The 14,772-nt window shown below is 34.9% G+C and overlaps 1 pseudogene; it reads right to left on the bottom strand.

The window, feature by feature from the left end:
• Window positions 1-13,432: 13,432 nt before the first annotated feature.
• Window positions 13,433-13,551, bottom strand: LOC120596513 (uncharacterized; annotated as a pseudogene).
• Between the last annotated feature and the right edge of the window lie 1,221 nt (window positions 13,552-14,772).

The raw sequence follows: 14,772 nt of genomic DNA, 5'->3' as shown, positions 1-14,772 counted from the left end.
CAAGCAATGCTGGCTTTGGGGCTTTAATAAAATGCTCTTCGAGCTTGTTTTGTGATAGCTTTAACGATTTTGCGTTGGATCACCCATAATTCTTGGTCAGGCTTATTGTACCGAGAAAGGGCACATCTCCAGAAAGAATTTAGACTAAACATCTGGAGATTTAGTTATCTCGTGGACGTGGGCAAAATCAACAGATACGTAGAGAAACAGTGATGGGTCAAAGGTTCGTGAACAGCCAAAGTAAAAACAGCGGATCTTCGAAGTAATAATTAGTAAAAATTCATTGTGCATACACCAAAAAGATAGTTTGTAAACCAGGAACACTCAAACCAAAACTTGGAATGAGACTCAAAGAAGTGACCACAGCTTTTATACATTTAAACAAAGAAACAGTTATTTGTGAAGAATTGACAAAGGAGTTCAGGCTGGGGGCAGCAAATTACTAGAGTAGCAAAAGTTTATTTATACAGCCTTCTTGCCTTTGAATTCCCTACTGCTAGCAATAAGGATATCTCTCTTTCTCTTGGCATGCGGAAGGTAACTTTCATATGGGAAATTTATTTCCTGCTTTGAAGGGGAGTAAAGGAGGGTCAGAATGTTCTAACACCAGCTGTTTTTAAAGTAACTTTAACTCAAAATAATCAATATGTATTCTAGATATGTTGATTATTCAATATTTAGTGGCATATTTTGGGGAAGCCTGTCCTGAATCCCATAATTAATCTTGCAAAATAAGCTAAATTAAGTTTCAGTTGTATGACTACACTGGTTTTGTCTGCTCAGGGAATTTTCAAGACTGGTTTTCACTTTAGCAGGTGAAACTTCTTTCTGTGAGCCCTCATCTTTGGCTAAGTGCCCCTCCTTTGCTGAGTAGCTGTAAAATTTAGTATAGTCTTTATTCTATTGCATTGAAATGATCTATGTCTCTCTCCTACATAGACTTCAGTCTTGTGAGAGCAATAACTATTACCCTCTGGTCTTGCACCCTTCCTCAGTTTCTAGCAGGATGCTTGGCACATAATAACTAGATAATTGCTACTTAACTCATTCCAGAATGGCTCTCTCAATGTAAGAGAAGTAGAAAAGAAACTAAGGAAATGTATGAGAAGTATAAGTGTAATTAAGGATAAGACACAACAAACTAACTTCAATATAGAGGTTCAGTCCTTGTGGATAATGACATGCATGGGTTTATATCCCTGTTCACTTTGGGTCCACTGTCCATTTTCCTTTATGCCCAAGCATCCCTTTGTTTGGTCCTCCTCGCTGCCCTGTCCCCTAGCTCAGCTAACCTGGTATTGTCACATTATCTGGGTCTTGGGATTTATCTTTCTCATTTTCAGTAATGTATGTTTCTGACATTTGTTGCTCTTTTTGGTGATTTTCAGGATCTAAACAAAGTTCATTATAGCTAGAGTGTAAATTCTAGGGCAGGAGTAGCAAAAAGTAGCAAAAGACTGAAGGAATGAGCTAGTGCAAGAATACCAAGAAGCTTTGAAACCAGGTCCATCCGCACACTGACCAAAGACTTACTGAATAATCAAAACATACAAAACCCTTCTTTGCAAGCTGGAAGCGGTTGTTGCTACTTTCGGAGAGTTTCCATTTTAGGAGGAGTTAAAGTGTTTCAGGAAGCTACGCCCAACAGAAGAATTTGGATGCTCAGACAACTTTGTTTAGAGAAAGGAGAATTTATTAGGCTGGAGGAGCGTGTGGGGTTAACAGCTCCATGCACGTGCTCGCTATAGCTGGATTTATTATAGCTTATATATTTTTGCAGTGTCTATGCAAGGGGCACGTGATTCCTTTGTCTGAGGTTTCATGTGTGCTTCATGATTCAGGATGGGTAGGGGGAGCTTCAGGTGGGGAGAGGAATTTCCAGACCACTGGTCTTATCTATTGCCAGGTCATTTTGCCTTGTAGAACCTGCGACCTTGGCGTCATCAACACTGTTACAGGATTCTCGGAGAGACGGGACACTGAGGCTATAAGCAGAAAGTAGCCCTTATTGATGCCGGCACCTGCTCAGCGGATTCCTATCTAAAGGCTGAACTTTAATTGTAACATAACAAGCCGTTTTACACAGTCTTGTTATTCCTATATAGCTACAGAGATAAGAACATTAATTGAATAGCAAGCTATGAATCAACAGATGTGAGCTGGAGAGTCCTTGAGGTGGGGGAGGTAGCTATGGGAACATGTTAGCTGGAGAACACTGGGCAGCATGTGGGAAGAGAGCAGTTTTAACCAGCTGAGTCGGTCATTTCTGCAGGCCCTTTCCTTTACATTTGTTCAGATGCCTCCTCTCCTCTCTCAAAAGAGTTGGAGCTTCTTCCTCAGAGCAACATGGAATTACGGAAGTATTATAAGAACAGACTGGGGTTTAGACTACAGCTTTTCTACAGTGTAGAGAATGAACTGGAGGGTGCAAGAATAAAGACTGGATGATCCTTTGGGAGACTAAACCACTATGAAGCATGACAAGAGCAGCCTGAACCAGGGTAAAAGGGCAAGGATGGTGGGGAATGAAAGGCTTTGTAAGTTACTTACAAGTGAAAATAGATACAATTTGGTGATGGGTTATGTGTGGATGTGTACACTAACAACAGATAATGTACCTCCTGAATGCACTTACAAAGATAAGCATTAAAAAATTATACTAACATTTCTACTGTGTTTTAGGGGTGGGGGCAATACAGCATAATAGCTCTCTGGACTCTGGACACAGACACATGCAGGTTCAAATCCCTTAAATCCTTCTGCCACCAAGGTATTACCTTGACCGAGTTATTTAACCGCTCCAAGTTTTAGCCTTCTCATTTGTAACAGTGGGTTAATAAAAGCTCATACCATACAAGCTTTTGTGTGAATTAAGTGGAATATTGAATGAAAATATTCAAATATATTAGTAGAAATAGGATGCATATTATATAGCGTTATACAAGTATTATTAGATGTGTTCTTGCCTTCAAAATACTTATCAAAAATGAAAGGAAGGACATAATTACTTGAAAGTGAAACAGATAATTAAATTAATTTACATCTATTTAAAAATTATACCCAGGTACATATAGATAGTATTAGATAGTATATGATTGTAGACACTAAAAAAATACAATTTTGGGGGAGGAGAAGTTTACAATTAAAAGCAGAAAAACAGCTATGTTTAAATTTTACTTTTACTAAACATTATACTATTTCTTATTTATTATTTAATTAATTAAAAATCCTGTGATATAGCTATCACTTAGTCACCGTTACAGATTCTAGAACTGATGTTCAGGGGGCTAGGAATGAGTGGAATTTGGAATCAGGCCTGCCTGTGCCAAAGCCCCTGCTCATCCTGATGTTCACACTGTGGAGAGAAGAATTTCCTGTGTTCTTAGCATATCTTGGGTTTTCTCTTGTTAAGAAAAAATTATCTATTGACTTTTCCTTACTTTGCCTATTTGGTCTTCCTCTTTTTCTGCTACCTTCTATTTTTCCCAGCATTATTGTCTTTTCCAAAGAACCCTTCTTTCTCATAATGTACCTGAAGTAGGACAGCTTCAGTTTTGTCATTTTTGCTTCCAGCAACGTTTCAGTCTTAATTTGCTCTAGGACTTATTTGTTCATCTTTCTGCTGGTTCAAGATATCCATAGAGCTCTCCTCCAAAACCTTATTTCAAAATTAAATACTACATCAGCCTTATAATGAAAAGCAAGAATTCTTGCCCATAAATTTCCACTCTCAGTCAAACTTCTGAGGGACAGTCTACATCATTTTTAAGCCCTTTCTTCTTGAAGATTTCTCCATATCTCTAACCAACATTTATAGAGCTCTACTTCAGGATTAATCACTATAGAGCAAAGCCTTTTTTTTATTACTTCCTTAATGTTCCTACAAAATTAAGTCATTAGTTTTATAAAAATAACTTTAATTATAGTGATCACTTTAAAATGTAATAAATATGCACTATTAAAAATGTTAGAATGCATATAATCAATGACAATAAAAATAGCTACCATTTATATTTATTATAATACAATTTTAGTACCAAATAGATTTACTCTAATTTATTTAATCATCCCCTTATTGGTACATGCTTGGATTACCTCCAAATTTCTGCCTTTATAAAGGATGCTGAATAAACAAAAATTGTTGCTAAAGTTGACTACACAAAATTTAAGTACACTTTCCTTAGCATCCTAGGAAAAATTCCTATTAATATAATTTCTAGCACAACTTTTTGTTTGCTTATTTTGTTTGTTTTATTTCTGAACCATATTGTTAAATTTCTATTCAGAAAGTCTGCACCAATTAATTTTCCCCCTAGAACAGGGTTTGGCAAACTTTTTCGTGGACCAAATAGTAAATAATTCAGTCTTATGGGCCAAAAGGCAAAATTGAGGGTACTAGATAAGTATTTACATAACAAGAAAGAAATGTAACTTTCCATACATTTTAATTAACCAAATTCAAAATTAATAATAATAATAATAGAGTACAATTTTATAATACAGATCTGCTAATAAAAAGAATGGAGTTCTTTTGGGGTAATACCAATTTACTTAATTGAATTGGTGTCAGGATAATGACTCCACAAATATGTCCTCATCCTGATCCTTGGATCTTTTAAATATCTATATAGTAAAAGAGAAGATGCAGTGATAATTGAGTTTGTGGATGTTAAAATAGGGAGACTAGCCTGGATTATCCAGGTGGGACTAAACTAATCAAATGAACTCTTAAAAGCAGAGAGGATGCCCTCAGGCTGAAGTCAGAGAAAGCAGCAGAGAGATAATTTGTAGAGATTAGAAGCATGAGAGGAACTTGACCTACAGATGGTAGAGGGGCTATAAGGAAAATATGAGAGAAAATCTGGGGAGTATCTAGGAGCAAAGATTGGGCCTTGGATGATAGAAAGGAAATGAGAGCCTCGGTCCTACAACCATAAGGAACTAAATTTGTGCAACAACCTGAATGAGCTTAAAAGTGGAATAATTTCCAAACCCTTCAGAAAGGAACACAGCTTTCCTGACACCTGGATTTTGGTGTCGTGAGACTTTAAGCAAAGAATCCAGTTGAGCTATGCTGTAACTTGGACTTCTACTTTATAGTTTATGAGATAATGAATGGGTATTGTTTTAAGCCACTGAGTTGTGGTAATTTGTTATAACAGTGATAGAAAACTCACAAATTGGGCTTTCAAATTTAGTGCTCTCTGTCATAAAAATTGGTGCAGATGTCCATCTGTTAAAGAACTTAAATGGTATTTTGTACATTTCATCTATGAAATGTCTTTTTACATAGACAGATTCTGTCAAATACTGATAGCAAACCCACAGACATTCAATTTTCTTGAATATTCATCTCTCGAAAGGAACTTATAGATTCTTTTAGATTCTCTTCTTGATATTTGCCTTTTAACATGTCATTATGATGCAGATTAATTACTTCCAGTTGAAGGTTAAATGAAAGCTTTTCGGTTGCACAAGTTAAATGTGCTTCAAATTACAGAAATTTCCCTTGCATTTTCATCAAAATGAGAAAAATGCTGCTGTATTTGTAGTTTTAGCTCAGAACTTTTAGATTAGCCCACTATCAATCTGTGTAAAAATGGAGATCTAGGTTATGTTTTAACTTTAACAGCATAGGACTTATGAAAAAGTGTGATATTACCTGTGTTTCAAAAACATCAGTCGTGAAAAGACTATATTTAAGTATACATTTTACATAAGCACTCTTTTGTCTTTCTTAATGTTTATTAAGAAACATCAAGTTGACAGTAGAAACCAGTTTCAAAGCTGCTCCATATTTGATAATAGTGATAGAGAGAAGATCTTACTTAGAAAAATTTTATTCTTGGTCCTGAGTTCAAAATCTTCCAAATGACAATGGTTAAGTTCACAAGAGTGATTGAAGTACACTACTGATACTACTCTATCAGTAACACCAGGTTCAGTCAAATACTTTCTGTAAAGTATCTTCTCATGACTAATACAATAAATAACCTTAAGCTTTAAACACTTTACATCTTCACAAGGTTTGTGAAATTTTGAAAAACAACCCTTTTCTGCTCTACACATATTTTTACAACCATCAGTCATAACACATCTCAGTAGATTCCACTTCAGGTTGTACTGAATTGTTTTCTCAACTTCTTTGAAAATATTCTTACCTGTATTTATTCCACACAGATAATTCTTCAGTTACTTCGAACTCATCATTGACTTCTCTAATAAGCAACAACTGACCAGTATTGTTAACATGTTTTGACTCATCAAGGGCCAAGGAAAGCCAAAAGATCGTTCACATTGTTCTTTAATTGACTATTGATGTTGCTTCCAATGTTTTCAACTTTTTGAGAAAACTGTTCTTCTCAAGAAGTTGATAGTTTTATTTACTTTCTCTGGCCACATTTTTTCAATTGCTAAGTCAAGCTTTTTAAATATATTTCCTTGCTTGGCTGATAAATGAGCTGTTGATAAATTTAGTTGCAGCCTCATTTTGTGTGTGTGTGTGTGTGTGTGTGTGTGTGTGTGTGTGTGAAGAAATGCTTTGTGAGGAGACATTTCGTTTACAATTTTCTACCTTTTCTGATTGTTATTTTCCTATGAGTTGGAGATGTGACAAGAGAATATCAACATTTATTTAGCACTGCTACAGAGTCATTACTTAATAAAAAGATGTCTTGCCACCTATTTTGATAATGAAATAATCTACACTACTGTACTACAAGACTGAAATATTCAAACTCCACTTTTTTCTTCTTTTCTTATTTTGACATGACATGCAACAGTAATGAAACAAATGTTATGGTACAGTAATATGCATAGCACCAGAAATGTTGTAGAATTATAACTGTCACTGTGATTTGTAGTGAACCAAGCAGCAGTGCAAAGCAATGAAACTGTAACATATGGTCTCTGTCACAACTACTCAACTCTGCAATAGGAGCATAGAAGCAACCATAGACAATGTGTAAACAAATGAGCATGGCTATATTCTAATAAAACTTTAAGTATGGACACTAATATTTGAATTTCATATAATATTAACATACCACAAATTATTATTTTCTTCTGATTTTACTTCAACAACTTAAAAAAGGAAAAATGCATTTTTAGCTCATAATCTATACAAAAACAGATAGAAGTTTTGATTTAGTCTTTGGGCTATAGTTCAGACTCCTGCACTAGAATATCCTTTAATTAAACAAATCACAATTTTCGAATAAACTTAAACCACTAAATATTCATGATTTTCTTTTTCTGATATACTTCAATGGGAAATAGGGACGAGTGCGAAGTATGGTGGTGAAAGGGGAAAGACATTTTTAATTCTCTTTCAGAGCAAATCTGCTTACAAATGAACTAGGAATTCTGTGTCTACTATGAGTAGAGAGCAGTAAATTAATGTAAATAAAAAGGAACATGGAGATATTTTTCCTCAGCTTTTATTACTTTAATGAAAGCGAAAAAGCTTTAGTCAAGAAAGTGAGACTATCTATGGAGAAAAACATATGTATAGAAAGAAATAAAACATTCTCGCTATGACTCTACTGCTTCTACTTTTTTTTTTTTTTTTGGTCATTTGCACAAATGATAAAATTTGTCTTATAATTTTTGTTATTCCTGTTCTTTTCCAAAAGTGCACGTAAATATTTCTTTACATCCTTATTCTAATTACCTAAAAGAGGTAATAAGGAGGATCACTTTACCTTAGTATTCTAAGTCGTTGGTTTCTCTTTATTTTCAAAATTATATGGTAAATACAAAAGAGCTGTTTGTTCCAAAGTAGGCTGTAAGTAGAGAAAGAGCAGCGGCCTAGTACTGAACTGGGAGATATGGAGTCTGCTGCCAGCTCCACTCCCAGCCTTTCCCACCTACCTAGCTACCTCTCTTCTCCTTCCCCCATGCCCTAGGCCTGTCTTTGTCTCTTAGTGATGTGACAAGAGCATTTTTTTTCAGGACAGAACTAGCCCCTGTCCAGAAAAATTGTGAAATGGGATTTGGTGTTGGTTCCTGTGATCTTCCCTTGGTGCTTCCCTTCTCTCGCCTATTTGATATCTTCAGAAACCCCAACACCCAGTTTTATATTTAGTTCTTGTTTTTGTCTCCTAGGAAATGTACTCAAACAAATATCTTTATGCTTTTAAATGATAAAATAACCAATCCAACAAACAAAGTTGTGCTATCATAATACCACTTATTAATAAAGCAATTACAATGCCAAGGACATTAATTATAATAATTAACATTTATGACATCCTTATTAAAAGCCAAGACCTTTGCATACAGTTTTATTTAATTCTCATAAAAGGCCTGGGTGGCAGTATGAATTGTTAGGGTTCTAGATGAATTATTTGAGGCTCCAAGAGGATAAATAACTTTCTTAAGATCTCATAACCACTAGATGGCAGAGCCTGGATTCAAATCCAGATCTATCTTGCTCTGAAGTCTATATATTGATTCTAAAGAGAAGGCTGATAAGGAAAATGAAAAAGCCATAACTATGTAAAAAGAAGTAGCTTGCTATTGTAATCTATATTTCATTCAACTCTCAATTATTAATGATTAGGCAGCCAAGACAAAGGTCAATTATAATGTTTATGTATCTTTATTCTCATTGGAGCTATCATGCGATAGCCCCTTCAGAAGTTAAATCTCAAAGTATATAATGTACAGAACATGTTGGTGTAAGAATAACTTCTTGGTGAAAATATTAATATTATTTTATGATATATACCCCAGTTGGCTGCAATAAGTTAAGAGCATAACTAATAATTATAATTATTTCAAAATTAAAATAACTTTTTGAGTTGGCATGTGAGGTTACCAGACTATGAAACGGATAGTCAGGACCATAGATTTCTTGTCATTTCTTATAAGGGATTTTAAAAGGAAGCATCCAGTGGTTGGCTCATCTGATAAAACACAAAACAATACTCTGTTTTTTTTAGAGGCCTCCATTGATGACATTTTGGTGTGCCCCATTCAAAAGGTGGGTCTCTCCCGGCAGTACAGATATATTTGCCTCACTTAGCATGGTTTAGCTGCTGAACAAATATGACATTTTGACTTAAGAAAATCCATTTTATGAAAACTCCAAGTTCGAAAATGGGTAATTTATAATTTACAATGCTTCCTTACTTCATAAAAAGCAATTGACATTTTGTTTTTTGTTTATGTTAAAGATGACTATGGAATAGTTCAAACAAAAGCAATGCATGAAATGAACACTCGTAAGTCTGGGTAATTGTGTAAACATGAATGTGAATTGTTGAAGATGACTTAGGATTTCAAAGCAATGAACAAAAATCCAGCGAAGTCCTGTAAGAATATCATTAAGTGTTTAGTATCTTCATTAAGGTACCAGATGTGATTTAGTGGAAATTAACACATTTCACATAATCCAAGTTACCTGTTTTTTCTTTCGATACAGGCTTTGCCCAAATCTTTGGTTTGAAGTAACATGGGTAACGATCACACTGACACAAACTTGCCCATGTTGAAGACAGAGTTATACTTATGTGAGATCTATAGTAACAAGGCCAGATGAGGTAGAGATTCCTAAAAGACTAATAATAATTAAACAATAATGATAGAAGAACAAATTAACAGTGTACTTAATCTAGGACATGCATGGTTTTAAGGATGCTCTAAATATTGCTTATTTAGTACTTTCCATAACATTGGTCTCTGAGACTCTGGGAAGTTATGGTCACAAATTAAATGGTATATAAAGCATATCAGTTTGTCTCCATAGGACAAAGAAGAATCACAGCCAGTTGTACCCAGGTAGAACTTATTGTTTTAACAGATTCTAATGATTAGTAATAAAATATTAACACATTTTAATGTATTTAATCATCCAGTTATTATAAAGACAACTAACAAACATATTCACACAAGATATAATTGGAGTTCAATGCTGAAACTTTTGAGAATGAATATAGAGACTATTGGTTTAATTTTAGCACTCTGCCGTAACTTCCATTGTTGAAGTATACTTTTATGTATGAGTTTATAATATTTTGTTCTTAAATTGGAATTCCCTTTATCAGCTCTTTAGAATAGATATCTTATTTAGCAGATTGAGAAAAATCTTTTTCATCGTGAGAGCATTCAATGCATTTATCAGTCGCATTAGAAATTCTTATTCCCAATGTCATAAATTGAAATTTTGTTTCACATCCATTCTATTTTATGCCTCCCATGTTGATTAATCCTTATTAATTGTGCACATCCTGCACTACCACGTGATTACCTTGCCTCTACTTTCTATTTGTTGTCTTTCTTTAGTATTATCCATGTGCCTTTTTTGATGCAGAAGTTTATTTTGGTTGGAGTCAGTTTGATATATCTTTGAATCTTTAATGTTTCATCACTATTTTTTTATAGTATCTTAGAGCTTTTTTACAAATTTTAGCCCATTTTAATACTTCTTAATACATTACTCTTTGACTTAGTTAATAAATACTCAGAATCTATACCATTATAAAAATAATTATTGTCTGTTTAAAATTAAAATAGGTAGTTTAATGTAAATTAGAAACTTCAAACTTAATTATGAACAATATTAAGTAAATATATATTCAGAAATATACACATTTCTTATGCATAGTCTCACTACTATCTTTTGTGTCAATATTTATAATTAACAAGAGCTATTTTTACATGATGACTGTATATTTGACTGGAGGGAAAGTCATTCCCAGGGAAGCTAATAAAAATGTGGCTCCTCCACAGAACATAGCTTTGTGAGCTACTTAATTGATATGTCCCTAATCCTCACAGCAACACTGCCAAGCAGGTATTTTCAGTGCCATTTTGCAGCAGACTTAAAAGGTTATTCTGCTCATAATTATCTGCGCTAGGATTTGAACTGAGAGCTGCCTGATTTGGAAGCCAATAATTTTTCTACACTAGGCTGCAAAAAAATTTTAGAAGGGGAAAATGTGACTATTCCATGAGAAAATCAGGCTGCCTAGGGCTGCAGAATCCCTACTCCTTGTCATCTCTCCATGCATGGGCCAGTCAGTAATGCAGACAATAAATCAAAATATAGAATGAGAATTGGTAGCTAGGTAGAATCCATAATTGTTCAAATCACTAAAAGAAGACATGTAATATTTACCAACTGTCCCACTTCAGTCTTAGCTTTGATTGCTTCATTCTTGACAGAAGTAAAATTACAATAGTGTTAAGTCATCCTTTAAAAGAGTATGCTCCCATAGTATGTACATATAATTTTTCACAATTTTAATTCAACCAAAGTTTTCAGTTGTATACTTATTATATACAAGTGTCTAGCATAATCACTTTTTCTATTAAAATGTCCCTGAAAATTCTGCAATAAGAAATTTCTGACAGAGGCTGTATTAGAAAAGCTTACCATTTCCTCTGGATTGATCGCATCCATCAGCAATGCAAATCTGGTCAAAATTAACATAATTTGGAATAACTGAGGTAAAATATGCATAAACAGAATTTTTAAATTTGAGTTACCTTGATCTTATAAAATTTTTGCAGCTTTTACTGTCCTTCACTTAAAACAAAAGCATATTTTTTTTGCTATTCAACAACTGATGTTGGCAATAATAAAAATTAAACTATACAAGACATGTTATAGAGTATAAAGCAGCAGCACCCAAAATATAGACCTCAGACAGTCAGCCACGTATTACCTGGGAGCTTGTTAGATGTGCAAATTCTCAGACCCCACCTCAGACCTATTGAACCAGTATCTCTGCAGACATTCTGGGGTAGGGTCCTGAAATCTGAATTTAATCAAGCCTCCCAGGGACCCTGAAGTATGCTAAAGCCTGAGGAGGATGATAGTAGAGCACTGCTACTCAACATGGGGTGCTCCATCTGGCAGTGTCAGCATCACCTGAATGCAGAATCTTGGACCATAACCATACTCCAGCCTATTGAAGCAGCTGTTATATATTATAAGAACGCTTGTTATCAGTATACAAGCGTTAAATAAAGACCTAAATAAGATCTCACTGGACAAATAGTTCAGTATATTCCCTTCATCTGTCTCCTTTCCTAACGTTGCTGATGTTTGTCTACCATGAACAAAAATGCCCCTGAGTTTGGTGGTTTTAATTTTAACCTTGCCAGTACTTATATACAGAAAATGAAACCTAGAGAGGAATTAAAATAGTAACCCATTGATGGGCTAAGTTTATGGACCATACTTCTTTTGTTATCCCTAGGTGGTATGGCGCAGTTTGTACCAGCTCTTCCAGTGTTGGTGTATCATATCTCCTAGAATGCCCTTACCAAGTGCTAGATTATTCACTTTATTCGATCTTTTGTGTCAAAGCGCTAACATTTTTGTTGACATGCCAGCTAGGGGATCTGTTACACCTCCCTCAGTCAGTATGGAGACTAGAATTCATTTACAAGTTAATAAGCTGTGGTGAAAGAACCATTGGTTTACGAGTCACAAGACTGCTATTCAGCCCTGGTATAACTACGCATTAATCGTGACTTTTGGTAGTTCCTTAACTGTTTTGAAGCTCAGTTTATTGACATAAGAAATGTGAGAAAAATCGAATTAATAATTTTAAGTTGTGTTGAATTTCAGCTCAATCACTTCAGTTACTTAGATGGCCGAACTGGGAACATCAAATATGTTTGCTTTGGTGGGGCAGGAGTCAGACAAAAAATGATTCAGCATCAAGGGAAAGTCATTGGGAGTATACTGTTCAAGCAAGTGCACAGAGACATCACCAATCCTTTTCCCTGGCATGTAAATGGGCCTTAATAGGGCCACCAAGACAAAATTCTTTTATGAACCTCTTTTCTGTAAGCATTGGTGCTTGTGTGTACATGTTATCACTTTCTGGTTGAGATTTCAAGAATATTTGTGCTCTTCGCTCACCATGCTTTCTGGCTCCATTAGCGTAATTCTTGTTTCCTTTTCCCATTTCTGAGGCTGTGTTGGGCACAGGCAGTGCTGGGGACACTAACGGCAGCTATTCCCTAGCACAACAGATTTCTCCGGCATGCTTCATTTAGTAAAAATAGTTTGGGACCCTCGCATAAAACCTTTCATCCTTGAGTCTTAAATTATTTTATAAACATTAATTCTTGCAGATTTCCTGCCAGGCACATATTATAGAGTTACAGTTTCACAGAGACTTAAAGATAACAGGGACTTCAGAGATCATCCACTATGAATCACTTCATTTTTTTCAGGTGAAGAAATTGAAATCCCTAAAGATAAAGTGACTTCCCCAAGCAGTTCTCTTTTTAAAAATGTGAATTCAAGACAGATAGGTGAATAACTCTAGGCCACAGAATACATTTTTCTAGGCGAGGCAACCCTTGGTTGACCTCACAGATTGCAAGGATCTTGTCAGCTTACAATCCCTTATTTTATTTTATTTTATTTTATTTATTTTATTTTATTATTTTATTTTATTTTATTTTACACCTACAGCACCTGGTCTTCCTAGGTGGTCTCCCATCCAAGTACTAACCAGGCCCGACCCTGTTTAGCTTCTGAGATCAGACGGGATCGGGCCTGTTCAGAGTAGCATGGCCATAGACTGATGCAACATTATTTTTACTCACTTAATTCGAAGATATGGAATGGGAGAAATTGCTAGAAATGAACCTCTCTTTCCATCTTTAATCCTAGGTAGATCCAGTCACCTGTTACTACTTTGTCACCCACTTTTCCCACTTCCATATATGAATCTTTTGTCCCTTTAAAGAAAGAATGAGTTTGGAAAGAGACAAAAAATTGACCTTGAAGGGACCTACTGGTCTTTAAGGAGGGGTTGTGGAAAGATCACCATTCATTCATTCAGAGAAGGGAGAATGGTACAGAAGCTCCTGAGATAATAATACTTACCCCATGAATGCAAAGCATTTTTAAAGATTCAAAGCTGACATTTGAGAGCTCACAAGCAGCAAGAGATATTTTATGTGTACTTAACCCTACCATAAAATTAATGAGACTAAATGCATAATAGTGATGCAAATGAAGTGCTTTGGGAACACATGGAAAACAGATATAAATTCAAAATGGTTGGACCTGGTAAGACTGGCAGAAGAATTCAAAGGAAGTCTAGAAAAACGTGTTTGACAAAATGAGGTTGATTAGGGTATTCCAAGTAAATAGGAATGTATTTTACCATAAGCATAATGTTTTTTTTCTTTCTCTGAAAGACAAAAACAAATAAAAAAAAGTTCCAGGAATGAAAGATAGTATTATGATGCAGCCAAAGAACTAATTTGTAAAAAAAGAAATAGGTCAAGGAAGTGAAGATATGAACAATGACGAGTGACAACAAGGAGATTTTACTTGAAGGAACTTATTTGGATCCTTTTGGAAGAATTTACTGCTGGATTGGTGGATAAAGTGAAGAAAGAGAAAATAGGCTTATATTACAGAGAAAATGGAGAAATCAATTAGAAGACGAGGAAGTCTTCTAATAGGATGTGCTTTTTCTCTAGAGGGTTATATTCTTTTTTTCTCTTCCTATAGGTATGTAGATAGAAAGAATGAAAGATAGATGATAGATAGAGAAATCAATTGAGATCAATTAGAAGATGAGGAAGTCTATAAAGGTCCCACTGAGTGCTGTGTAATACAATCAACTGAAAACAACACTGACAGAACATTAGAATATATGTGGATTTGACCAAATCATAAAATGACTTTTCTTCTCTGAATTCTCGAGGTTAGCTTTTTAAAGCCTTCTTTTCCAAGAGGCATGATTGAATCTGTAAATGTATATCTCAAAAGACACAATAAAAAAAAAA

Source organism: Pteropus medius, unplaced genomic scaffold (assembly GCF_902729225.1).
Source record: "Pteropus medius unplaced genomic scaffold, Ma_sr-lr_union100, whole genome shotgun sequence".
Lineage (NCBI taxonomy): Eukaryota > Metazoa > Chordata > Mammalia > Chiroptera > Pteropodidae > Pteropus > Pteropus medius.
This window is presented reverse-complemented; position numbering and strand designations above follow the sequence as displayed.